The sequence below is a fragment of the Lepus europaeus genome, chromosome 1 (assembly GCF_033115175.1).
Source record: "Lepus europaeus isolate LE1 chromosome 1, mLepTim1.pri, whole genome shotgun sequence".
Taxonomy (NCBI): domain Eukaryota; kingdom Metazoa; phylum Chordata; class Mammalia; order Lagomorpha; family Leporidae; genus Lepus; species Lepus europaeus.
Window position 1 is genome coordinate 61,900,066 of NC_084827.1, and position 27,307 is coordinate 61,927,372.

Genomic DNA, 27,307 nt, shown 5'->3' on the forward strand with positions numbered 1-27,307 from the left:
TGTCAGGGAGGAGGCAGGTGATACGGAAATAAACTAAGCAAAGAATTCCTGGAGGTCATACAGAACATACAGTGCCAAGCACCGTCAGCATGGAGAGGCTATCATATGACACTGAAATCTCTATTTCGGAAAACTGTTAGGCACTGAAGTTTGGCAATACCATAAGACATGCTGAGCAAAAACAGTTTTCTAAAATGAGATGACAATTTCTTTTGAATATATTATTTCATATTTCTGGGAAACAAGCATTGGCCATCACTGTAAAGCACTATTTCAAATGTTTGGGTAAATACTAAATATTTTTAAATAGTATTTTAAGTCTGCATATTATGCATTTTTATTGCAGATTTTTGTATATGATGACATTTTAATTAAAGGAAAAACTGAGTTTTCAATAAGTACTTCTTTACCTCTCCACCTACAATAATATATGCTTTGTTAAAATACAAACTTCATTAAAGACTATGCCTGCAGAATTATTAATAAAAATATATTAAAATAGTAGTAGTATTTTATCTCACCCAGTCCTGAGTTTGTGAACATTTAGGGAGGGAACCAATAGACAGAAGATCTCTCTTTCTCTCTCTTTCTCTTTTTCTCTCTCTCATCTATCTGTATTTATCTGTATTTCTATCTCTCTGTGTCCCAAGTACAATAACAATAATTTTTAAAGTATTCTAAAATAGTGTCAGTTCCTAAGTATTGTGGGAAAAGGGCAATGTTATTTGGTGCAATGTTATTTGGTGCAGTGTTATTTCTTTACTTATCTTAAGGTATACAAGCCCCTTCATTAGTATACATGAATTCACCTTAATTTAGTTGCATTAACATTTTTATATACCCACCATTTATCTGTCATTTCTTTTTTAAGATTGTTTAAAAAATCACCCCCTTTTTGCCATGTACATTCTTATTTGCCATTTGTTTTCTGACATTGGTTTGCCTTGAATTTTAGATGATTCCTGATCATAATGGAACATTGCCAACATCTCATCAGACACAGAGAGGGCTAGGACATGATGCTGCCTAGTCAACAATATTTTCTAGGGACTCCTAAATTAAAGAAGTCAAATAAACATCCATTGGGAGTGAATGAATGGATAACACTTCTATGGATTTGTGCTGACAAAAAGTCCAGTACAAATTCCCAAGGGTCATCATGTTATAATCAACCATGTTATAATCCAGCACAGTATTCTTTTTATCTTCCTCCTGACTTTGCTCTCATTTCCTTCCTCAGACCTTTCCCTGATTTTTTTCTGTCCTTCTTTACTAATTGCCTCGGAAATCCTAGGAAATTATATATAAAAAAATTACTCTAAAAATAACTATTCATCTTTTTACATAAAATAAATTTAATCTACAAGGATATGTGTTTTTGTTTTAACCTCATAAAAAGTCTTGCATGTGATCTCCATTTACTATTCCTTAGACATAGAATATGAAATATCAGAAGAAAACAAGGAAGTAAGACTCCCACAACAGCTTGTGGGATTTGGTGGCAGTGAGGAAGTTAACTATAAAGACAGGGTTACACTCTGGTCTTACACTGGAGAACTTCGCAAAGGTAAAGCCCACCCAACCACCCAACACTGGCACACTGGAGCCTCAACTAAGGTTTTTAACTTAGAATTTTTAAAAGCTTTGCTTTTGTTGTTGTGTTTCATGTTCCTCCCAGAAATGGTTAATTTTAGGTGTCAATTTGGTGGAGTTAAGGGATGCCCAGATAATTAGTAAGCCATGATTTCTAGATATATCATTGAGGGTGTTTCTGGGAGATAGCATTTGAATCCACAGACTGAATAAAAAGGATCTATCGTCACCAATGTGGACAGGTGACATCCAGGGGTGGAACATCTGGCCTGCACACCTTGTAAAGCCTGTGATGTCATTCGGTCTGACCCCACAAGGCAATTGCAGGCAGGCCTGAAATCCCAATAAATCTGCAGCATGCTAATGTTTAAGTTGATAATTTGATATGGCCTGCAAATGAGGATATAAATATCCAAATAGCCCTTGGAAGAAAAAAGATTCCCCCCTGGGAAAAAATACAAAGTCAAAAAAGTCAGATTCTCTCCTTCCTTGAGCTGGCACATCATTCTCCTCCTGCTCCCTTCCATCAGAGTCTCTGGTTCTCTGGCCTCTGGACTCAGTCTAAATTATAGCACCAGCTTTCCTGGGTCTCCAGCCTGCAGATAGCAAGGGTAGAACTTTTCAGAATCCATAATCACGTGAGTCATTTCTCACAAGAAATTTCTTTTGTATATCTACATCTATCAATTCTCAATTCTCAATTCTCTCTCTCTCTCCCTCTCTTTCTCTCTCTCTCTCTCTCTCTCTCTCTCTCTCTCTCTCTATATATATATATATATATATATATATATATATAATCTATCTATCAGCCTATCTAATCTACAGGTCCATTAGGCTTTATTATCTGAGAGAATCCTCAACAATACATTCACTATCAAATATGCATATCACCAAATACACCAGACATTTGAGGAAAATAATTAACATCAGAGGTAAAATAGACAATAGCAAAAAAAAAAATCAACTTCAGAGGAAACAGACACAATTCAAGGAACAGGGAAACTTTGAAAAGACAACAGCTGTTCTAACTGATAGACAAAATCACCTAACCAGTCCAGTTAAGAAATGGACAAAGGGACTCAACAGACAGTTCTCAAAAGAGGAAATACAAATGGCCAACAAATATATGAAAAAATGCTATCACTAGGCATTAGGGAAATGCAAACCCGAACTACAATGAATTATCACCTCACCCCTGCCAGAATACCTATTACTAAAAAAAAAAAAACAGTAACAGGGGTTGGCACTATGGAGCAGCATATTAAAGCCATAGCCTGCAGCACTGATATCCCATACTGCCCCTGGTTCAAGTCTTGCTTGCTCCACTTCCAATCCAGCTCCCTGCTAATTCACCTTCAATTATATTTCTTCTCAGTATCTTTAGTGTGATATTATGTCAGTAGGGATGTATGTGGCTATATATGGGTAGATGTATAGATAGACATTGATGGTTTTGTTTATTTTTGAAACACATTTTATATGGCTCTTATATTGAGTATTTCAAATATATTTTTCATGCTAAAAATATGCCATTAATACCTTAATAATATCCCAACATTTGAGTTACTACAATCTATTTATTTTAAATAAAGGGAATTTCAAAATATTTGCTATATTTACATACTAACCCATGGTTCTAATTAGATCTTAATTTAGGTAGACTTAGAGAATTAGCAGATAACTAGGGCATGGGCATCTTTAATGCTCTAGATACATACTATCTAATTGTTTTCCGGAAAATATGAAATAATTTAGTTTTTTTTAATATTCCAGCAATGATTTTGTTTGTTTTGTTTGTTTAGTGTCTGCCAAAGCAACAGGAGAAATTTTCTCTTATCCATTAGTTTGCATTTTCTGTTTGAAAAAATTACCATAAATGGAGAGGCATAAGATGATACCCACTTATTATTTTAGACACGGTGTGGCTCTACTGGTTTTCTGCTCTGATTCCTCAAGGCTGAAACCAGGTATTAGGAAAACTAAGTTCCTTTCTGGAAGCTCTGGGAATAAATCCACCTCCAAGCTCATTGAGGCTGTTGGAATTCAGATCCATGAGGTTAAGACTGTAGTTCTACATAATTTTCTGGCTGTCAGCTGTGGTTCATTCTCAGCCTTAAGGAGGAGCCATAATTCCATAGTTATTATTATTATTTTTTTGCTCGAGCTGCAATCTCCATCTACAGCACTAGCAAAGGCAGGTGGAAGCCTTCCCATCTCCTAATCTCCCTGAAATCCCTTTTGCTTCATTGCTCTGGTCTCCTCTTCCACCTCATTCCTGACACTCCTGCCTCCTGATGATTGGAAGCCCATGTGAATACATAAGCCACAACAGGAAAATAATAAGTTATGATTTCACTTTTTATTTATGTGTGTGGTGGAAAAATACAATTTGTAATTTTAGTTCTCATATCTATTTTTTTTTCCATTTTATTGTAAGCAGAAAATTTTGCCATCTGCTAATTTTCATGTAGGGTAATGGGAAATTTTTATATTTTCACATAAGATACATGAAATTTAAATTGAACTTATAGATGACATGTCTTATCTTCTGTATTAAGAATATAGAGGGGCCGGCTTTGTGGCATAGCTGGTAAAGCCGCTACCTGCAGTGCTGGCATCCCATATGGGCACTGGTTCGATACCCGGCTGCTGCACTTCTGATCTAGCTCTCTGCCGTGGCCTGGGAAAGCAGAAGATACTCCAAGTCCTTGGACCCCGCACCCACATGGGAGCCCCGGAGGAGGTTCCTGGCTCCTGGCTTCGGATCGGTGCAGCTCCAGCTGTTGCAGATAATTGAGGAGTGACCCAGCAGATGGAAGACTTCTCTCTGCCTCTCCTTCTCTCTCTGTGTAACTCTGACTTTTTAAGTAAATAAATCTTCTTAAAAAAAGAACATAGAATCTAGTTTTATAATATATAATTTTATTGTTATGTTAATGCTTAATTTATATTGTGTCTATTGGGAGGTAAGAATATAAAATAGACAATTTCCAATAATCTTGTATGAGCTAATTTATCCCTCTTCTCTGATTTAAAAGAAGTTTTATTTTTAATCATATATTACAAAGTCTTTTGAAGAACTACAAATTCTGTTTACAAATTTGTATTTCCTCTAGCAATCATATCATTATATAGAAAACACTGCAGCACTATATGGAATAAAAAGTCAGGGAGTTTGGTCAACACTTTTGTTTCAAAATTCTGTAGTTTTGTTTGATTTTTAATCCCATAATTATTGCCTTGTAAAGAAATCCATAGGAACTTTAGTGGAAACTTATTTCATCAAGTTTGAGAAAAATTTTCTTCCTTACCATGTGATTCTTGCATTTAAATGGCCCTTTAAACATTTTGTAAATATGTGTGATTTTCTGTGTGTGTTTGTATCCTATTATGTACTTATTATTCTGTATGATTATACATCTTATTATACATAACTATATATAATAATCATATATATCAGCTATTACAGTTATTTTGAGGAATTTTGTTTATACTGTTATAAATGAGATTTCTCACTATTACATAGGCCAATCAATCTGAGCATTTGGCATTAAGTCAGCAATTTTTCCAAGATTTTATTTCTTTGAAAGTTAGAGTTACTACATGGGAGGGAAAGTCAGAAATAGAGATATTCCATCAGCTGGTTCAATCCCCAGATGGTTGCAATAGCCATGATTAGGCTAGGCCAAAGCTGGGAGCCAGAAGTTTCTTCCAGGTCTCCCATGTGGGTGGCAGGGGCCCAAGTATTGGCCACCCTCCACTGCCTTTCTCAGGGGATTAGCAGGGAGCTGGACCAGAAGTGGAGCAGCTGGGACACAAATTAGCACCTGTATGGGATACCAGCTTTACTCACTATGATATTAACGCCAGCCCCAAGGCAGCCCTGCTTATAAATTTTAAATTTCAGGATAATTCTACTAGATCTTTGATATCCCATGTAGTTTGTGTGTATATTGATGTTCTCTATAGAAGAAATCATTATTTTTATATTTTGATTCTTGTTTTCTTACAATTTTATTTATTTTTGCTTTCTGATGATTATGTCTTTACCTATTTTTCTTTTTTGCTGTTACAGAAATATTATCTTTGGGTATAGTAAAACCAATTTTTGTAACCTTATTAATTACATTGTGAAGTCATTTGCCATTATTCACTTTGTCTAGTTATTCTCAGAAAGCTAATAAAGGCTTATTAAATTAATTCACAATTCTGTTTATCATTATCTTTTTGCATTTTAATGATATTTGCTTCGCTTTTTAATATTCTGATATTTAAACCACAACAGTTCATATATATTACATATCTTTGCACAGTGCACATTTTATGAATAGAAGATTATCCTCTTTCTCATTTAGCACTTTTTTGACACTCATTTTACTCTACATAACATTAGTAATGATAGTATCATTTGGCTTTAATTTATTCAATAATACTATGTCATCCTTTTCATTTTTGACAATTTTCAGGAATTCTGTTATTGTCTTGACACACAAACAACATAGATTTGTATTTGAGACTACAATAAAGATAAAAATATTTTGCTTAATACTGTAACAACAAGGCTTGCTCATACTTTTCTTGGGTACATTTTGTCTAATTTTCATGACTTCTAGTCTTTTAGAAACTTTTACAAATCTTTTTTGTTGTCTTCTAATTTTTCTCTTGTTTATTCACTGTTTTAATGTTGTAAATATCTATTGGAGTCAGTTGTTTTACAAATGCTCCTAACAATTTCAAAAATTTTTTCTAACATTTATTATACTATGTTACAAGTTAGCACACAAAGTGATTTGCTACATTTTTATTTTCCATCCACTCCTTTATATGCGTTTCTTCAAACGTGTATTTTATATGTCCAGCTTCCTTTAAAACACTTAAATTGAACATATTCTCACAGTACTGAAGTTCACATTGTCTTTCAGATTTCTTAACATTAATTTAAACATATTCTAGATGTGTTTTTATTTAACTAGTATATACATTTTTAAAAGATTTATTTGTGTTCTTGGAAGGCAAGAGGGGCACAGGGAGAGGGAGACAGAGAGAGAGAGGGAGGGAGGGAGGGAGAGAGAACAGATCTTCTATAGCTGGCTCATTTTCTAAATTCCCCAAAAAGCTGGGACTTGTCCAGGCCAAATCAAGGAGCCTGGAACTCTATCCTAGTCTTGCATGTGAATGGTAGGGGCCCAAGTACTTCAGCTATCTTCTGCTGCCTTTCCAGGGGGTATTAGCAGGAAGCTGGATTAGCAAGGTAACCAGAACTGGAACCAGCATTTTAATATGGGATGTGGGTATCCCAAGTGGCCAACCCACTGTACCACAACACTCACTCCCTAACTATATATTTTATTTTTTTACTTATTTATGAATTATTTTAAGAGAAAGAAAGAGAATCTCCTATCTGTTGGTTCACTCACCACATGCCCACAAAGGCCAGTGCTGGGCCCAGCTGAAACCAGGAGGCAGTAGTTCAATCCAGATTTGCCATATCAGGCAACAGGAAACAAATTACTTGAGTCATCATCTGCTACCTCTGTAGGTGTGCATAATGAGGAAACTGGAATCAAGATTCAACCCAGGCACTTGACCTTGGATGTGGGCATCTACACCCACCACTAGGCCAAATGCCCACCCCTAACTATTCTAAATTGTATACTGATCACTTTACCTTCTTGGATTACACTCAAATTATTTTATAATTGCCATTCTCAGATATACCCATATTAGTAATGGTTCTGAGCACATGAGTAGTTTGTTATTCTCTCTCCTTCATATGTCAAAATGAATTTAATTATTATAAAATATTGGGAACACTAAACTCCTCTCAAAGTTCTGTAGGCACTATTATTAACTCATGCATATTTACTACAATGAGAGAAATCAAAACCAGCTTGAATTCTATTGTAGGCAATTTGAATAACTGTAGAATTATTCTTAACCTTTTATTAAAAGTTTAAGAGGGTTTTTCTTGGTCCTCTCTTAGTGAATTTAAGTTAAAGTTTAATGAGCTCTCTTGGTCTGCATACTTACAGTGTTTCTAAACCTTCAGAGAGATTATTTTAAATTATTTTATATTTGATCATTGATTTTGCTCCAACTGTTCCCTTTCATAATATGGAAAATTATCTTTTATTCATTGTCTGACTCCTATTTTTGTAACTCTTATACTTTTGAGGATGACAACTTGTTTGAAATTTTCTTCAGATCCAAATGGTAAATACATGTCAGAAAATCGCTTTATTAAATTCTCAGAAGAGTGAAAAAGTCCCTTTGTTCTTCCAGAATATTCCTGTTCTAGCCTCAGCAACATCTTGATCTCACATGAAAAAGTGAGATAGCTGTTCCTCTCTAAGAAGCTGCACCCCCCCCACACTCCATTGTCTGAGCCAAAGCCCATAGATGGGTGAAAGCAAAAGTTGACCCACTAGTCTCTAGATGAGGGAGGCCACCTGACTTGAAATGATAGCCCTGAACTTCGCTGGCACCATTGACTATCCCAGACTTTGATCTTAGGACTGTCAAAAATTCAGAATTCTGTCCGGACATTTCTGGACAGATTATTCTTCTATTCCCTTAACAGGGACCCCAGGCCAGCCTCATTAATGTTCTAAGTGGGTGGCAATTTGGCAAAAGGGGGAATAGGTAATTCAAGTGAATTTTAGTTTGGCCACCTGGCTCCTCCTGTTCAGCTCATAGAGAGTACAATGATCAGCTGGTTGAGTATGAGGATGTGGCTCTCCAAGTCAAAATGAGGCCCATAATATGCGCCTGTAAATTCCATGAAGAAACTCTTGTTCTTTGAACTATAAAAGTTCTAAATGTGAACAGGAACACTTTGAAATTGTGAAGTTCCATCCAGCGTAATTGGAAATACCAGCATTGTGGTATTGGAGGGAAAGAGACTACATTGGCATCTGGAAAGCAACTTATGGGGCCTGGAGGTACAGAGAGAAAGGAGTGATATTAATGACATTTTGCGTTTTGAATCTTCCCCTGGAACTTTCCATGCCAAGAAAAATGCCTTGTAAGGCTACAACAAATCGCTGCACCGACCTTGAATTTAACTATCTGTTGGGTTGGCTCCTCCTAACTGGCATCTGTGACCAACATTTAATTGCCTTTTCCCCTAACTTTAGCAAAATGTCTACTTCTAACAATGTGGGAGTGTTTTCAGCTTCTGTGTCTCCCACACAAAACTTTTATCAATACCTCCAGATTACTTCCCAGCCCACATTTTCATTTTTACTTTATGGAACAAAAGACCACATTTCAGTTGGTGAATGAATAAACAGGAAAAACTGAACTGATTGCCTTCTAACCGTCTCCAACATCTGGGACCATATGCAATCCAAATGCCCAGCTGTGTGATTGAAGAACATATCAGAGGCAGTGACATCTTGTATCCTCAGACTGACTACTGGAGGTCCCACTAGCAAGTTTCCACTAATTGAAATATATAGCTCCTATCTCTTTGCTCCTTGAAACAGCACATGTCTCTCTGAGTCTTTCTGCAGAACCTAAGCATTTGCTTGTCTTCCTTCCATAAGCATGGTGATTCTCACCTTAGAGGGTGTCATAAATCTTCAAGTCTTCAAGATCAGTAGATGCCGGAGACCAGCTCCAGCCAGTCCAGGGGCCCCAAGATGTGTGGGTGCCGGCGCTCAAAGAAATGAGAGACACTCACAGCAAGGCTGATGGCATGGCTCTAGCTTTCAAGCACCAGACTTTATGTTTATATCATAAGCCACATAATGGTTCTTTCTTCTTACAATGACAAGCCTGTTGTCCATTTTTTCTAATTACAATGTCTTTGATTTTCAAGGGCATATTCAGAGCATGGGTAACAATCACAGACAGGTGCGAGATAACAGGCTGCCCACACAAGCCAAGGCCTCGAGTGCTGCTGAACTATGCAGAAATTGGCTACATAAGCTAGAATAGCACCTTCCTAATCTAATCTTTACTAGAAGCCCAAAGTTCAAAGCAGACCCTTTTTAAAATGTATCCCCTCTTTGCAGTTCTTTCTGTAATTCTTTAATTTCTTTATTGCACTTATTTAAAGGTTTACTTAGATCTATTCTACAGTTTTGACATCCTAACCATTGTAGTATTTGTAGCATAGAGTGAATTAAAGCTTTATTAACATCTATCTTTATTCTAGTGAGAAGTACATACCAGAGAGCCTGTTGTCTTTTAATTCTTTTCCACAAACAGCTCAACCTTGCATAAAGCATTAACCCTTTCTCCTACACTAACATTCTGCTTCATTAAAATTCTACAAAGCTATAGACATTTTGGAGGTTATCAGACTAAGTGCTCTTCCCTAAAATTAGGAATACAGCAATCATTAGCAGGACTACCAGGAAGCTCCGGCTTGCTTATGCAGAGAGTAGTTCCCAAGAAACCTAAAACCACCAAGAGGATTGCAGCTGTCCTCACACCTTGCTGAGATAGACCTTCTGCTGTGACCTTGTCAGCCAGCTGAAGTTGCCTTGGCCTCGTCAAGTAGATTTTCAGCCCTCAGAAGACTGAGGAAGTTGTTCCAAAATCAGTTTGTACTTGCTTATTAAAGTAGATCGGTGAAGGAATAACTGGTTGCTTACTCATTTGTACACTCATTTGTGTTTTTCCTTATCATGCGAGTGGTTACATTAAAAAAAAGTGACATAGTGTTTGCCTCACACTTATCTGAAGTAATCCATGAGATTAGCTTAGAGCTGGAAGGCATTCAGCTCAGCCTCAATTCACTGTCCAGGAATTTCCTTTTTAGCGGATGAATGGAGGCTGCCTTGTTGCTAATATATTCTATAGTGCCCAGGTTAACAACACAAGTCCAGTTGTTATGTCAATGCAGAAATATATGGAAGATGATTAATGGGCTTGGTTCTGCTGGTTGGCTCTAGGAGCTGAAGGGGAAGATTTGAGGTCAATATCATAGATTGGTTTCATTCCATTACTTGAAGTTCTGTTAGTAGTGTTTTAAATTAAATTCCACATTAGGAAAATTGCATTGATTTGGTCTCAGCCCCTGATGGTCAGACAAATAGCTGTTCAGTACCCAGAAAGGTGATTTACTCACAATAAGGTTCTTCAAAAGAGAAGGCAGTATAAAAATGAAGGTTGCATATCTTGGAGCACAAGTTTACATGGATCTCCTGTGCTTCTGCCTGCTGCCAAACAGAGGCAAGACCTTCTTCCACATTATTTCAAGAACGTATCTGAACAACTAGTTGTATTCATTTCTTGTGGCTCCCGCAATAAGTTTATAAAACCTGGGTAGCTTAGAACTTCAGGAATTAGTATCATAGTTTGGGAGGCCAGAGATGCAAAACCAAGGTGATAAAGGGAATGTCATTATATTCTTAGAATTGTATCTATGAACTACATTGAATCTGTTAGAAACTAAAAAACTAAATAAACAAACAAATAAACAGATAAACAAATTAACAGCCTCCATTCCGTTTGGAGGCTCTAGAGGAAAATCCAGTCTACGCTACTTTCAGTTGCTAGTGGATGTAGGCATTTTTTAAAATTTATTTTATGTATATGAAAGGGAGAGTAAGAGAGAGAGAGAGACAGAAAAACAGAAAGAGATCCTTCATCTACTGGCTCACTCCTCAAATGGCTATAATGCTGGAGGTTTGGCCAGGCCAAAAGCAGGACCCTGGAACTCCAAGTCTCCCCTGTGGATGACATGGGTCCAAGCAGTAGTGCCTTCTTCCATTGTTTTCACAGGCACATTACCAGGGGCCAGGATTGAAAGCAGAGCAGCCAGAACTGAAACCAGCACTCTGATAGGGGATGCCAGTGTTCCAAATGGGGGTTTAACCTGCTATGCCACACTGCCAGACCCAATGGGCCTTATCTGATTCTGTTTGCATCACCCCAATTTCTTACTCTGTGATCACAGCATCTTTCTCTCTGTATGAAACATCATCCCTCTACTTCCATTTTATAAAAATATTTGTTACTGTTTATTGTCTGCCAAAATAAGCTAGAGTGATCAGCTCATAAAAAGTTTTTAACATAACACTTTTAACATAACACCTTTCTCTTCTAAATAATGGAACATTTACAAGTTCCACAGACTAGGACGTGATATCTTTGGTGGTCCTTATTCAATCTACTACAGGGAGTGACTCAGTGGATAGTGAGATCATTTGTCTAATTCCTAAATAAACTAGAAATATAATGTAAAAAATTAATTATTTATCAATGTCTGGCATTCATTATCTCACAGCTATTAGTTTTATTTATTTATTTATTTTTGACAGGCAGAGTGGACAGTGAGAGAGAGAAACAGAGAAAGGTCTTCCTTTTGCCGTTGGTTCACCCTCCAGTGGCCACTGCACCACTGTGCCCTGTGGCCAGCGCATTGCACTGATCCGAAGCCAGGAGCCAGGTGCTTCTCCTGGTCTCCCATGCGGGTGCAGGGCCCAAGCACTTGGGCCATCCTCCACTGCACTCTCGGGCCATAGCAGAGGGCTGGCCTGGAAGAGGGGCAAACAGGACAGAATCCAACGCCCCGACCAGGACTAGAACCTGGTGTGCCAGCGCCATAGGCGGAGGATTAGCCTATTGAGCCGCGGCGCCGGCCTTGCTATTACAGTTTTAATTTCACATGGTTTTCAACATACAAAGTCAATGGTAAGTTGGTGATTGTTATATTTGCATAAGGTTATTATATTAATACATACAGACCTTCTTTTGTTCAGAACCTTTTGTTAGATGTGATAAATATTTCTAATGCAACCATATGTTTGGAGTTTGGAATGCAAAGATATCTGGAAGCTAAAGTTGATCATACTCAGGATTCTGTTTCCCTAGTATTATTCTTCATGCACTAGCTAACCAACCATTATAATCCAATCTAAACAATTTTTCCAAAAACATCCACTACTGAGTTTGACTTAGATCAACTTAGGTTTCCAGTATTTTACTTTGGGCACGGTTATCTTTGTCCCTTGTTCCTATTAAGGAGAGGAGAATATGATGGATTATTTCAAAGTTCACCTTGCACTTAAATTGGTTCCCTTTCAGGCTTCTATTACCAAGAAAAAAAAATGATGCTTTCAATACATCCCTGGATGCTACTTTCCCCAAGGTTTTGTAGAATTTAACATTTATTTTTCAGATCTGATAATAGATGGTCTATCCCTGAACTTTTTGCACAGCTAAAGGAAAAAGAAATTCCCTGGTTCTGAGACCTTTCAATCTTTAGAAGTATATCCCTGTGCAGAGAAGGAGATAATGCCTTAACATATTTCTCATGCTTTCTTGAGGATTAGAAGATAAAGAGAATAATGGAAGTAAAAGACATATAATTCAAATAATCTAGACTGAAATCCAAATTCTTCAACACTATTGGAACATAATTATATGTAAGAAATTTCCTGGACCAAACAGCTGAGAATTGATAAATATACCTTTTCTACAACTGATTAGTTTTTTTAGAGTTCTTCCTCTTGACATTAAAAAAAAAGCAGTGTAGTGCAGTACTTCAGAAACACCTGTTCAGTCATAAAGAATTGAGATTCTTTTTAAAAGAATTTATTTATTTATTTATTTAAGAAAACATTTCTGAAGCCTTTATTTACAAAAGTCTTAAAAACAAATAATACCCTCTGTTTTGCAAATCATGTTTTGTTTAAAAAGGACCACCCAGTTACAGTATTATATTATCAGGAATAAAGAATGTACAGGAGAAACAAACCAATGTGGCTAACATTTGGAGATTTGCCAATATTACTGATTGAAGTACAGATAACACATTATAACTTAGAGTCCATCATTTCAAGGCAGAGTTAATTATTACCAAAAAATTCTTCCTGCACATGCTCTGGTCTAGTCACATATTCTACATGGCTAATATTTCATAGTCTCTTTTGTCAAAATATATAAAATAGATTGTAGAGATATACACAAAAAATAAACAAGCATTACACTACTCAGGTAGTTTTATTAGCTATACATATATGCATATGTGTGTATGTATGTATATATATACATATATATATATATATTTGTGCTTTATTTTGCACCAAATATCTCCTTTAACTTTGTAGTAACTATGAAAGCACAATTTTTTTGTCTTTTAATTTGATACAACATATACCTAAAATCTTGTTATCTTTGGTCTTTAAATGAAATTGATTTGTGTAATTAACAAATCAAGGACATTATAAGTATGGTTACAAAATAAAAAAGGGGTAAACAGTGACGGAAGAATGAGCAGATCAGGGGAAGTGTACTATCATAAAACAACTGTACCTTCAACAACATGAATACCAGTTTCCTGGCAGATACTAAATGTCCAATCACAAGGGATTTTTCCTGAAGGGTCTAAAGCTGGTTTGCAAATTCTTCAGTCACAGAGCAGCCTACACAAGCCAATTAGAAACACAGACAGCAGATGTGCTTGGAAGATTAAACACTACATATAGAAACAGCAGTTACTAAGCTCCTCAGTATTTTCTTGTCTTTTTTTTCTTGTTAGTTTTGCTTAATCAACAATTTGCACCATGAAAGTACTGTATTTTATGGTTCAAAAACAAGTAAATACTGTATAAAGTTGGTTGATGGTCATTTTTTACCTAAGAGCAAGAAAAACCAAAATATCTGATGAAACAGAGGACTTGAGTCAGAATCACTCTCTAAAGTGCAAAATTGATGGTCCACAATCTCAAATAGCTAAAACTCCTGTAGAACGAAGGCAGAGACATGAAACAGGGGAATAAATTACAGTTAGTGCTAGTTAATTTAGGAAAGGGGAAAAACAAACCTCAAGTCAGTAAGTTTATCAAAATATTCAGTATGATGTAGCTTTCCCCACTCTTCTGTCACACACACTTGCTAACAAGCATATTAAATTAAGGGCAAAGTTTACCTGAATGCATTTCTATTTATTGATATCTGAGATAGGAATGGCCATACTTAGTACTGAAAGAAAGGAAATAAAATGGGCTATGAAAGGGGGGAAAGTATTGTCTATTGTTCAAGGGATTCAGCCAGAGATAAAACCTATATACAAGCATGTGTGTAGCTCAAATAAAATAAAAGGACTATTTCATGTCCTGACTGCTTGTTGGCTTCCTCTTCATATGCATTCCCTGTGCCATTCTGTACATAGGATGAACCAGAACCAAGGCCATACAAATGGCCACAATATTTGGCATCATCAATATGATCTTCAAAGAACATTTCTCTCATTTTGAAAAAGGCCATTCCTGTGAGTAATGAATCAGATCCTGCCTGATGTTGTGGTCCTATCCATTCCAGCTCTAACTGTTCAGCAACTTCCTGTGATCCATCTTTGAGATTTTTTTTTTGTTTTTAACTTTTTTTTATTTAGTAAATATAAATTTCCAAAGTACAGTTTATGGATTACAATGGCTCCCCCCCCCCCATAATTTCCCTCCCACTCGCACCCCTCCCATCTCCCGCTCCCTCTCCCATTCCATTCACATCAAGATTCATATACAGAAGATCGATTTAGTATATATTAAGTAAAGATTTCAACAGTTTGCACCCACAAAGAAACACAAAGGGAAAAATACTGTTTCAGTACTACTTATAGCATTACTTCACATTGGACAACACATTAAGGACAGATCCCACATGAGAAGTAAGTACACAGTGACTCCTGTTGTTGACTTAACAATTTGACACTCTTGTTTATGGCATCAGAAATCTCCCTAGGCTCTAGTCATGAGTTGCCAAGGCTATGGAAGCCTTTAGAGTTCGCCAACTTCGATCTTATTCTGACAGGGTCATAGTCAAAGTGGAAGTTCTCTCCTCCCTTCAGAGAAAGGTACCTCCTTCTTTGATGGCCCTGTTCTTTCTACTGGGATCTCACTCGCAGAGATCTTTCATTTAGGTCTTCTCCCCCCCCCCCCACCCCCCAGAGTGCCTTGGCTTTCCGTGCCTAAAATACTCTCATGGGCTCTTGAGCCATATCCGAATGTCTTAAGGGATGATTCTGAGGCCAGAGTGCTGTTTAGGACATCTGCCATTCTATGAGTCTGCTGTGTATCCCGCTTCCCATGATGGATCATTCTCCCTTTTTGATTCTATCAGTTAGTATTGGCAGACACTAGTCTTGTTTATGTGATCCCTTTGACTCTTAGACCTATCAGTGTGATCAACTGTGAACTAAAATTGATCACTTGGACTAGTGAGATGGCATTGGTACATGCCACCTTGATCCTTGATGGAATTGAATTGGAATCCCCTGGCATGTTTCTAACTCTACCATTTGGGGCAAGTCCGATTGAGCATGTCCCAAATTGTACATCTCCTCCCTCTCTTTTTCCCACTCTTATATTTAACAGAGATCACTTTTCAGTGAGATTTTTGCAGCTCTTCATGAGGTACTTCACATTATAAATGACAGGAAAAAACAAGTGAAGGATCTCAAAGAAGTCAAATTCTTCTTCAGGCAAATTGGAGTTTGTCAGGGCTTTGATTAAATATCCAAAGTCATAAGCACTATGAAATGATAACCATTGACCCCTTCACAGAGGACCACTCCAGAAGTCATAAGAAGTTCTGCAAGTACTGGGTCTCAATTCCTTCCTCCTCAAGTTTTTTTAAATTGGATACCAGATGTTGTTAGCAGCTCTATGGAGTCCTGGGCATACATGTCCTCTATCACATTAAATTTGAAACTAAACTGCCAATTGAAGTTCCTGGAGGGTATTCTCCTTGTTCATTCATAAAGGTCAGTCCTAGCTGAATTATCTTTAACAAGGCTACATTACACTGCAATAGTTGGTATTGATAGCCAGCATTGCTCCTGGAAACTTAGTGTCCATAGCAATGTAATTATATTTTCGGATAACTTGACGAATTTTCTTCATCTCTTCATCCAGGTTGCAAGCCCAAACTTCACAAATTCTTTGGCTATTATCTACAGTTGCTGCTGGCACAGTGAGGGCACAAGAGAGTCTAGATGCCAACCATCAAAATGTTATACTTGATTGAAGATTTGTTTCATAAAATACTTTATCCTTTATTTATGCACCTGTGTTGCAGAGCTCGTGCTCCTCCTCCTCACCATAGAGACAGCACTCAGTGGTAGCGGCGGTGGTGGTAGTGGTTGGGGTGTCAGCAGGTGCCCCATAGACACCTCTTGCCCATCAAAGGGGAAAGGGTAGCTGGAGCTGCGCCACACTGCGATGCGTCATCACTTCCTTTATTTACTTAAAAGGCATAGTGGCAGGAAGAATGGGAGAAGAAGGAGAGAGAAAGATATCTTTCATTCCCTAGTTCATTTCCTAAATAGCCACAGTAGCCAACGCTGGGCCAGGCCAAAGCCCGAATCACAAACTTCATCCAGGTCTCCTACTTTGGTGGCAGAGAACCAAGTACGTGCTAGGGTCATCTTCTGCTGCCATCTCAGGTGCCTTAGCAGGAAGCTGGGTTGGAAGCAGAGTAGCCAGGACTCAAACTGCTGCTCAATATGGGATGCTTGTGTTGCAGGTGGTGGCATAACCCACTGAATGGCAACCCTGGCCCTTGAGATGTAACTTTTTCATTTAATAATGATTTCTTTGCTCCTCCTTATGGAATTTTTATGTAAACGATCAAAAGTATAGAATGGAAGGTTGTGCTCTTTGAGAAACCAAATCAGTCATTCCAAAGAGCAGACAGCCTTGGTAGTTATTTTGAAAAGTGAACTGTTCTTATCTCCAACTTCCGTCAAGCTTCACCATAGCTCATAAAAATGTTTAGAGACATTGATATGGAACAGTGACTAACTTTTAGTTAATGTTTCTTTATGAAAAAAAATTCATTTAACTTGAAAATCTTCTTATTAAAATAAGGGCACACGTGCTTTATATTGAATAGTAGATAAAACATAGTCAAGAAACAAATAAAACCTCCTCACAGGAAATCAGCTCTGGACAAACATTTTCATGCATCATTAAATTATAAACTTGCAGAAGTCAATCTACATGCGCTTATATAGACTGGTTTAAGCTACTGTTTTCTTTTAGATTTCATTTTGTTTTGGAGGTTGATATTCAACCCATATTTCAAATTTTGGTCTTGCTTATAACCTATAGTATTTGCAAATGTTCTCAATTAAAGAGCCATATAAGTTAGTTACAAACCAATCACTGGATTTCATTTGTGAAATCATGATGATCATTATGATTTGGGAAAATATATTTGTGGATTCTTATGATAGGTTTGAATTCTAATGAACTTCAAATTTAAAGTGAATATGCACCCAAAGCATACATTAGAAAGACAGAGTGAAAGATGCAAATGCATCACAAGAGCTGGGAGAGCTCTCTGAAGACACATGGAGCCATACACAAGGGCAAGGCAGCATTCTGCTAAGGTTGCAGTCAGGATAAGAGAACCAACAAACATTACTACATGTAACTCTGCATCACCATCAAGGTCAAGACGATCGCTGTCAACCATTGGGGCAAGTTAGGGAGAACAGAGAAATAACTCTAGGATCTCCAAGCATTTACGACCTCCACACTACAGACTTTCTGAATACTGGGAAAAGTATTAACCCTGATGAGAATAGCAGAGAGCATTCCCTTTGAGACTCTTCAGGTCATCACTAAGTGCACAACAGATCTTCTCTAAAGGCTAGTGGCAGAATGCCAGGAAAACAGAAAACCTGAATAGTAGAAAACTTAACAGCAAGCTGATTAGCTCCTTACAGCAGACAGAACTTCTCCTTGGTTGCTGTAATTTGTAGTTCAGCTATATTGAGTTGCCCTAACTCTCACTGACATCCAGAAGTCAGTGTCCAGCTTCATGGAAAATCTGATCACACCCATAAAACTTCGGAAGACAGTGGTGAACTAAATTCAAACAAAGTTACAGTGAAGCCTAGGTCTGAATGGCTTAGATTGGCTTCAAACTACTTCCTACCTCAAAAATAAATATCAGATGAAGACAGTTTCAAAAATCAAACCTGAGAAAATTGGAATATAGCAGCCCAGCTAAGCAAGAAAAGCTGAAATATATTCTTCTGTATGAAGAGGATGTTAGCAAATGAAGAGGTGGAGTTGTATGAATGATAATTTTACATACACATAAGTGTTTCTCTCCTTAATTTAAAAATAATGCTTCTGGAGTATGCAGCATTATTATAAGAAAAATGTATAATCACAAAGGAACAAAAAATAAGTAGGGATCTGGAATTGCAGTTTTAGGTTTTTAAATAAAACTTTAGGGTTGGGGGGCATGTTGTGACATAGCAAGTAAAGCTGCTACCTGTGATACCAGCATGCCATATGGGCACTGGTTTGAGTCTTGGATGCTCAACTTCTGATCCAGCTCCCTGTGAATGTGACTGGGTATGCAGTGGAAGATGGCCCAAGTCTTTGTGAGACTGTGAAACCCACATGAAACTACTAACACCTGGTTTCAGTCTGGAGCAGCCCTGACTGTTGAGGCCATTTGGAGAGTGAACCTGAAGATGGAATCAATCTCTCCCTCTCTCCCTCTCTATAACTCTGACTTTTAAATAAATAATACATCATTAAAATTAATGTGGTACAAAGCACTGATTCTTGTTAACTCTGGTGAATTTTAAATATAACATAATCTCTAGAATAATTACTACACCTCACCTAAGAGTATATATAGATGAAGATATTAAAAAGAGATTTAATATCAAATGTCCTTAGGAACCTGTAAATTAAAACAATGAGAATACACTATATAGCTATTAAAATGGCTCAATTAAAATAAAACTTAAATAACTATACCAAATATTAATGGGGATATACAGCCATGGGAGTTCTCACTAATTTTAGGTAGAAATGCACAATTCTCTGGCTACTTTGGAAAACAGATCGGCAGTCTCTTTCACAGCTAACTGGAGTTTTCCTAAATGATCACACAATTTTGTCCTAACTAGGTGACCAATTGGCTTGAAAGCATAGGCATTCAAAATCAGCACATCACTATGTATAACAGCCTTTTCCACAATCATCAAAAACTGGTAGCAACCATTATAGCTTTTAATGGATACATTGATTAACATCTATGTGTACCTGCACATATACCATAAAATACTATTCTTGAATTAGAAAACATACTATGAAGCCACAGAAATACATGGGATAACGTTAAATTCATGCTGCTATATGAAAAAACTTAGCCTTGAAAGGCTACTTATGGGGTTCCAAGATGGTAGAATAGGGAGGACCTTATTGATAGCTATGGAGACAATAATTGAATAAAAGTAGAGATAGTGTAGACTCAGGGAAGAGTTATGGCAGAGGAAACTCTTTCATAATTAGAGTGACACGGTGGATCTACATGAAGGGCATGGGTGCGGTGGAATGAGAAGGCCATGCCAAGGTGGCCACTGGCAAGTGAGTGTCAGTTACTCAGGAATGGCTTTGAAACCCACCTGGCAACGGAGCCTGCCTGGCAACAGGCTGTGATTGGTTGGGGCATAGACCACCCCTTGACCAGATTGGCTGGTCTTGGCTATATAAGATGTTGTTCCAACTGTAATAAACAAGTCTGAGGGCTGCTCGCCTCAAGCCTGCTTTCACCTGACTCCCGGGGTCTGTGTGGTGACTCCACGCCTCTTGCCCCCACCACGCTCCTCCTCTCAGAAATGTATCAACTGCAACATTGTTGAGAAATCAACGGTAACATGGGTGCCCATGGTGTGGGACCCCAGCAGCTGAGAGCCTCCGCACCAGCACTGGAAAGAGAGGTGAGACGAAACTGCAGTAGCCCAAGACATGGCAGAAAAGTAGCAGGAAGAGCCTTGAGGGAACGAGGCTTGAGGCCCCATGGGGGGAAGTACACCAGCCTAACTAGAGGAGAGAAAAAATAAAAGAGAAGGTACAGACACGATTCTCTCTCTCCAATCACCTTACAAAGGCATACGAGCCAACAGAGCAGGTGCCATTTTGGACATACGTAACAGCTGTGCCAGCTCGGAGCTGTGCCTGGCAATCAGCCAGCAGAAAAACCTGATTCTGGTGGGGAGTAATAACAGGAGACTAAGACCTAGTGAATGTGTGGATCTTATGAACTGGGACTGTGGAAAAAAAAAACTGAGGATGTGTGGGAGAACACATGATGTGGCTGAGACTTGAGTAGTCTTGGTGGGAGATGCCACAAGCTTGGGCGGCGCTGGCTACCCGGTGGGAGACATTGCAGGGGAATCTGAGCTTACACTGAGGACTGCACAGATCCTTTGTGTGGTCCTTGGGACAGAGCAGTCCAATATTATACCCATTGGGGCTAGCGCTCAGGCACTGATCCATAGAGGAGAAGAGCTTGGCTGAGCAGAATTACTTCTCTTCTGATTAGAGAGAGAGAGAGAGAGAGATTTACCAAGCCAAACTTGGGTGTGTCACCTAAGGTACACCCTTAACCCTGAAGAACTGAACACAGCTCTCTGGCCACACTCACCACAAGCCTCTAGAGATTCATCAAAAGCAGACAGTCCACTTTCCTACAGAGCCATAGTACAATGAGAAAAGCCACCAGAGCAGAAAAATAAAAGAAGAAGCCAACGAGTATCTCCACAAACGCCAAACAATATGCAACAACCAAGGAAAGAAGAACAAAGAAGACAACGTGACACTCCCAAAAGAACATGACACTTCAATACAAGATTATTATGATGAGATAGAAGAAATGCAAGAAATGGAACTCAAAAAATTGATGATAAGAATATTTATAAGTAATCAAGAACAAACGAATGAACTACTGAAATCCATGCAAGAGATGACAGAAAATCTCTCTCATGAAAATGAAATCTTAAGGAGGAATCAAAATGAAATGGAGAATTTAGCAGAACATGAAATTGAGATATTGAAGAGAAATCAAAACGAAATGAAGAATTCCATAGAACAAATAAAAAGCACACTTGGGAGCCTTAAAAACAGAATCAGTGAGGCAAAGAGAATATCAGACTTAGAAGACAGAGCACAGGAAAGTATAGGGTCAAACCAAAGACAAGAAGTGGAAATTAGAAATCTAAAAATATTGTTGGGAATCTACAGGATACTATTTAAAAAACAAACATTTGGGTTCTAGGAGTTCCTGAAGGCATGGAGAGAGAGAAAGGATTACAAGGCGATTTTAGTGAGATACCAACAGAAAACTTAAAGGGAGGCTTAGATGCCAATATAATAGTATTGGGAGACTTCAATACTACACTTTCAGCAATGGACAGATCAACCAGAAAAAAGATCAACAAGGAAGCAGCAGATTTAATCTACACTATAGCCCAAATGGATCTAACAGATATCTACAGAACTTTTCATCCTACGCTTAAAGAATTTACATTCTTCTCAGCAGTACATGGAACCTACTCTAGGACTGACCACATACTAGGCCAAAAAGCAAGTCTCAGCAAATTCAAAAGAACTGGAATCATACCATGCATCTTCTCAGACCACAATGGAATGAATTTGGATATAGGAAACTCAGGAATCCCTAGAGCTTATGAATACACATGGAGAGTAAACAACATAATCCTGATGAACAGTAGATCATAGAAGGAATCAAAAGAGAAGTCAAAAACTTTCTGGAAGCAAATGAAGATAACAACACAACATATCAAAACACATGGGATACAGCAAAAGTAGAGTTAAGAGGAAAGCTTATAGCAATAGGTGCCTATATCAGGAAACTGCAAAGGCACTGAGTAATGAGCTGTCAATGCAACTCAACAATCTAGAAAAACTACAGCAAACAAAACCCAAAACCAGTAGAAGAAAAATAATTAGAGAAATCAACAGAATTAAATCCAAAAAAAATGTAAAAAGATTAGCCAAAGAGTTGGTTTTTTGGAAAAAATAAACAAAATTGACACCCTATTGGCCCAACTAACTGAAAAAAGAAGAGAGAAGAGAAATAAGAGAGAAGACCCAAGTCAATAAAATCAGATATGAAAAAGGGAATGTAAAAGTTGGAAGCATTTCCACTGAGATCTGATACCAGACAAGGATGCCCACTCTCACCATTCAACATATTCAACATAGTTCTGGAAGTTTTAGCTATTCAACATACTTCTGGATGTTTTAGCCAGAGCCATTGGGCAAGAAAAAGAAATTAAAGGGATACAAATTTGGAAGGAAGACGCCAAACTATCCTTCTTTGCAGATTATATGATTCCTTATTTAGGGGGTCCGAAGAACTCCACTGAGAGCCTATTGGAACTCATAGGAGAGTTTGGCAAAGCAGCAGGATATAAAATCAATGCATAAAAATCAACAGCCTTTGCATACACAGACAATGCTATAGCTAAGAAAGAAAATCTAAGATCAATCCCATTCACAATAGCTACAAAAACAATCAAATACCTTGGAATAAACTTAACCAAGGACGTTAAAGATCTCTACGATGAAAATTACAAACCCTAAAGAAAGAAATAGAAGAGGATACCAAAAAATGGAAAAATCTTACATGCTCATGGATTGAAAGAATCAATATCATCAACATGTCCATTCTCCTAAAAGCAATTTATAGAATCAATGTGATACCAATCAAAATACCAAAGACATTCTTCTCAGATCTGGAAAAAATGATGCTGGAATTCATATGGAGGCACAGGAGACCTCATATAGCTAAGGCAATCTGTACAACAAAAACAAAGCCAAACAGAAAATTAATTATTTTGAAAAAAAAATTATGTAGGATCTCTGTCTTTAATGTGCTGTACATTGCTATTTAATGCTACAATTAGTAATCCAATGGTAGTTTTTTCACTTGATGTTGCTATATGGGCAAAATGTTGAAATCTTTACCTAATATATACTAAATTGATCTTCTGTATACAAAGAGAATTGAAAATGAATCTTTACATGAATGGAAGGGGAAAGTGAGCGGGAGGGGGGAGGGTTGCGGGCGGGAGGGAAGTTATGGGAGGGGGGAAGCCATTGTAACCCACAAGCTATACTTTGGAAATTTATATTCATTAAATAAAAGTTAAAAAAAAAAGAATGGAATATTTCTCAATATTAAGAAAAAAAAAACAAAAACAAAGCCAAAGGCATCACAATACCAGATTTCAGGACATACTACAGGGTAGTTATAATCAAAACAGCATGGTACTGGTACAGAAACAGATGGATAGACCAATGGAATAGAATAGAAACACCAGAAATTAATACAAACATCTACAGACAACTTATATTTGATAAGGATTTAAAACCTATTCCAGTCTATTCAACAAATGGTGCTGGGAAAACTAGAGTTCCACATGCAGAAGCATAAAGCAAGACCTCTACTTACACCTTACACAAAATTCACTCAACATGGATTAAAGATCTAAATCTATGACCCAACACCATAAAATGATTAGAGAATATCAGAGAAACCCTGCAAGATACAGGCACAAAGACTTCTTGGAAAAGACCCCAGAGGCACAGGCAGTCAAGGCCAGAATTAACAATTGGGTTTACATCAACTTGAGAAATTTCTGTACTGCAAAAGAAATAGGAAAGTGAAGAGGCAACTGACAGAATGGGAAAAAATATTTGCAAAGTATGCAACCAATAAAGGATTAATAACCAGAATCTACAAAGAGATCAAGAAACTCCACAACAACAAAACAAACAACCCACTTAAGAGATGGGCCAAGGACATCATGGATATTTTTCAAAAGAGGAAATCCAAATGGCCAACAGACACATGAAAAATGTTCAGGATCACTTGCAATCAGGGAAATACAAATCAAAACCACAATGAGGTTTCACCTCTCCCTGGTTAGAATGGCTTACATACAGGAATCAACTAACAAGAGATGCTGGCGAGGATGTGGGGGAAAAGGCACACTAATCCACTGTTGGTGGGAATGCAAACTGATAAAGCCACTATGGAAGACAGGTTGAAAATTCCTCAGAAACCTGAATATAGCCCTACTACATGACCCGGCCATCCCACTCCTTGGAATTTACCCAAAGGAGATTAAATTGGCAAATAAAAGAGCTGTCTGCACCTTAATGTTTATTGCAGTTCAATTCACAATAGCTAAGACCTGGAATCAACCCAAATGCCCATCAACAGTAGACTGGATAAAGAAATTATGGGACATGTACTCCATAGAATACTATACAGCAGTCAAAAACAATGAAATCCAGTCATTTGCAACAAGATGGAGGTATCTGGAAAACATCATGCTGAGTGAATTAAGCCAGTCCCAAAGGGACAAATACTATATGTTCTCCCTGATCTGTGACAACTGAACACCTAAAAGGAAACCTGTAGAAGTGAAACGGTCACTATGAGAAACAATGACTTGATCAGCCCTTGTCCTGACTGTCAAGGAACAACTTAATACTTTATTCCTTTTAGTATTTTTTGTTCTACTTAATATCATTGGTTGAACTCTTTAATTAACACACAATTATTCTTAGGTGTTTAAATTTAACTGCAAAGTGATCCCTGTTAAATATAAGAGTGGGAATAAGAGAGGGAGGAGATGTACAGTCGGCACATGATCAATCGTACTTACCCCTAATGGAAGAGTCAGAAATGTGCCAGGGGATTCCAATTCAATTCCATCAAGGTGGCATGTACCAATTCCATCTTGCTAGTCAAAGTGATCAGTTTCAGTTCACAATGGATCATAATGATGGGATTAAGAGTCAAAGGGATCACATAAACAAGACTAATGTCTGCTAATACTAACTGATAGAATTAAAAAGGAGACAATGACCCAACATGGGAAGCAGGATACACAGCAGACTCATAGAATGGCAGATGACCTAAACAGAACTCTGGCCTCAGAATCAGCCCTTAAGGCATTTCGATCTGGCTAAAAAGCCCATGGGAGTTCCTCAGGCATGGAAACCCAAGACACTGTGGCAAAAAATAAATAAATAAATAAAAAGACCTAAATGAAAGATCTCTGTGACTGAGATCCCAGAGAATGAACGGGCCATCAAAGAAGGAGGTACCTTTCTCTGAAGGGAGCAGAGAACTGCCACTTTGACTATGGCCTTGTCTACATAAGATCAGAGTTTGTGAACTCAAGAGGTTTCCATAGCAACTCATGACAAGAGCCTCGGGTGATTACTGATGTCATAAATAAGATTGTCAATTGTTAAATCAACAACGGGAGTCACTGTGCATTTACTCCCCATGTAGGATCTCTGTCTTCAATGTGTTGTACTACGTGAATTAACGGTAAAACTAGTATTCAAACAGTACTTTATATTTTGTGTTTATGTGTGGGTGGAAGCTGTTGAAATCTTTACTTACTTCATACTAAGTTGATCTTCTGTATATAAAGATATTTAAAAATGAATCTTAATGAGGAGATGGGATGGATGCAGGTGGGAGGGAGGTTTTGGGGGGAAAAACTGCTATAATCTAAAAATTGTTCTTTTGAAATTTGTATTTATTAAATAAAAGTTTAAAAAAATCTCCGCTGGTGCCGTGGCTCAATAGGCTAATCCTCCACCTGTGGCGCTGGCACACCAGGTTCTAGTCCCAGTTGTGGTGCCAGATTCTGTACTGGTTGCCCCTCTTCCAGGCCAGCTCTCTGCTGTGGCCCAGGAATGCAGCGGAGGATGGCCCAAATGCTGGGCCCTGCACCCCATGGGAGACCAGGATAAGCACCTGGCTCCTGCCTTCAGATCAGTGTGGTGCGCCAGCCGTGTCGGCCATTGGAGGGTGAACCAATGGCAAAGGAAGACCTTTCTCTCTCTCTCTCTCTCTCACTGTCCACTCTGCCAGTCAAAAAATAAAAAATAAAAAAATAAAATAAAAATTAAAAAATCTCAATGCAAAAGCATCTACGTGGCGGCACTCAAACTGAAGCTATAATTCAAATTTCAACGTGAAGCTTGAATTCCTTTTCAATGTTCTTCAATTTTGACACAGCTCCCCCTCCCCTTTGCTGAAAAGGGACAAGACAACAGCCCAGCAAGTGGGGCAGGCAAAACAGGCCTCCTTTGTTCACTTTTGTCCTTTCAGCTCTCTGAGATGAGGACCTGAAAAGGCTCTGGAAGGCAGTGGGCTGCTCACATAACCGCAAGACTCCAGGAGGAAACTCCATAGTCCATTTGTGTCTTAAGACACAGTAAGTGCAGGGTTAGTGCTTTGCCTTACCCTTTCCAGAGAGAGAGAGAGAGAGAGAGAGAGAGAGAGAGAGTGCAAGCACCAGAGAGACTGAGACCCTGTTCTTGCTGTTTAGCTGAGTTTTGTAATGGTCATCAAAAATGCATGCTGTAAGTCACACCATTCAAACACCAAGGGCATCTGAAAGCAGCATGAAATTAGCTTTAAAGTTGAAGTTTGGAGGAAGGATCACTGTGTGCTGAATACATCTACTGGATTTTTTTGAATGCTCTCAGCCCACTAGAGAAAGATAAATCAAATTCATGGCATATTAGCCAGTGGAAACCTCCTACAGGATTCCCTCAGATTTCCCTGGGAATAGATTCTTCTGGTTACAATGGGTTTTGAACCAATACACTATGTATGCCCTCCCAACATTTAATAAGAAGAATCTTATAAGTATCCCTTTTGTCAGGTGGTAATTGGCATTTTCCTTCTCATGTAAATTAAGCAGTGCTTTGGTATAGGTCAGTATGGGGGGGAAATCAGGGAGCAGAGAATGCAAGATCTGTCACCCGTTTGCCAACTGAGTAAGCCTTGGGGTGGTAAGTGCAGTGGAGGGGAGTTAGTAGCCATAAGTCTGTTCCCTTGCCCCTGGCATTCCATATACTCACTTGCATTTTAGCCATTTGAGGGA

The 27,307-nt window shown here is 38.1% G+C and overlaps 1 pseudogene; it reads right to left on the bottom strand.

The window, feature by feature from the left end:
- Positions 1–14,346: 14,346 nt before the first annotated feature.
- Positions 14,347–18,027, bottom strand: LOC133762762 (CCR4-NOT transcription complex subunit 7-like; annotated as a pseudogene).
- Between the last annotated feature and the right edge of the window lie 9,280 nt (positions 18,028–27,307).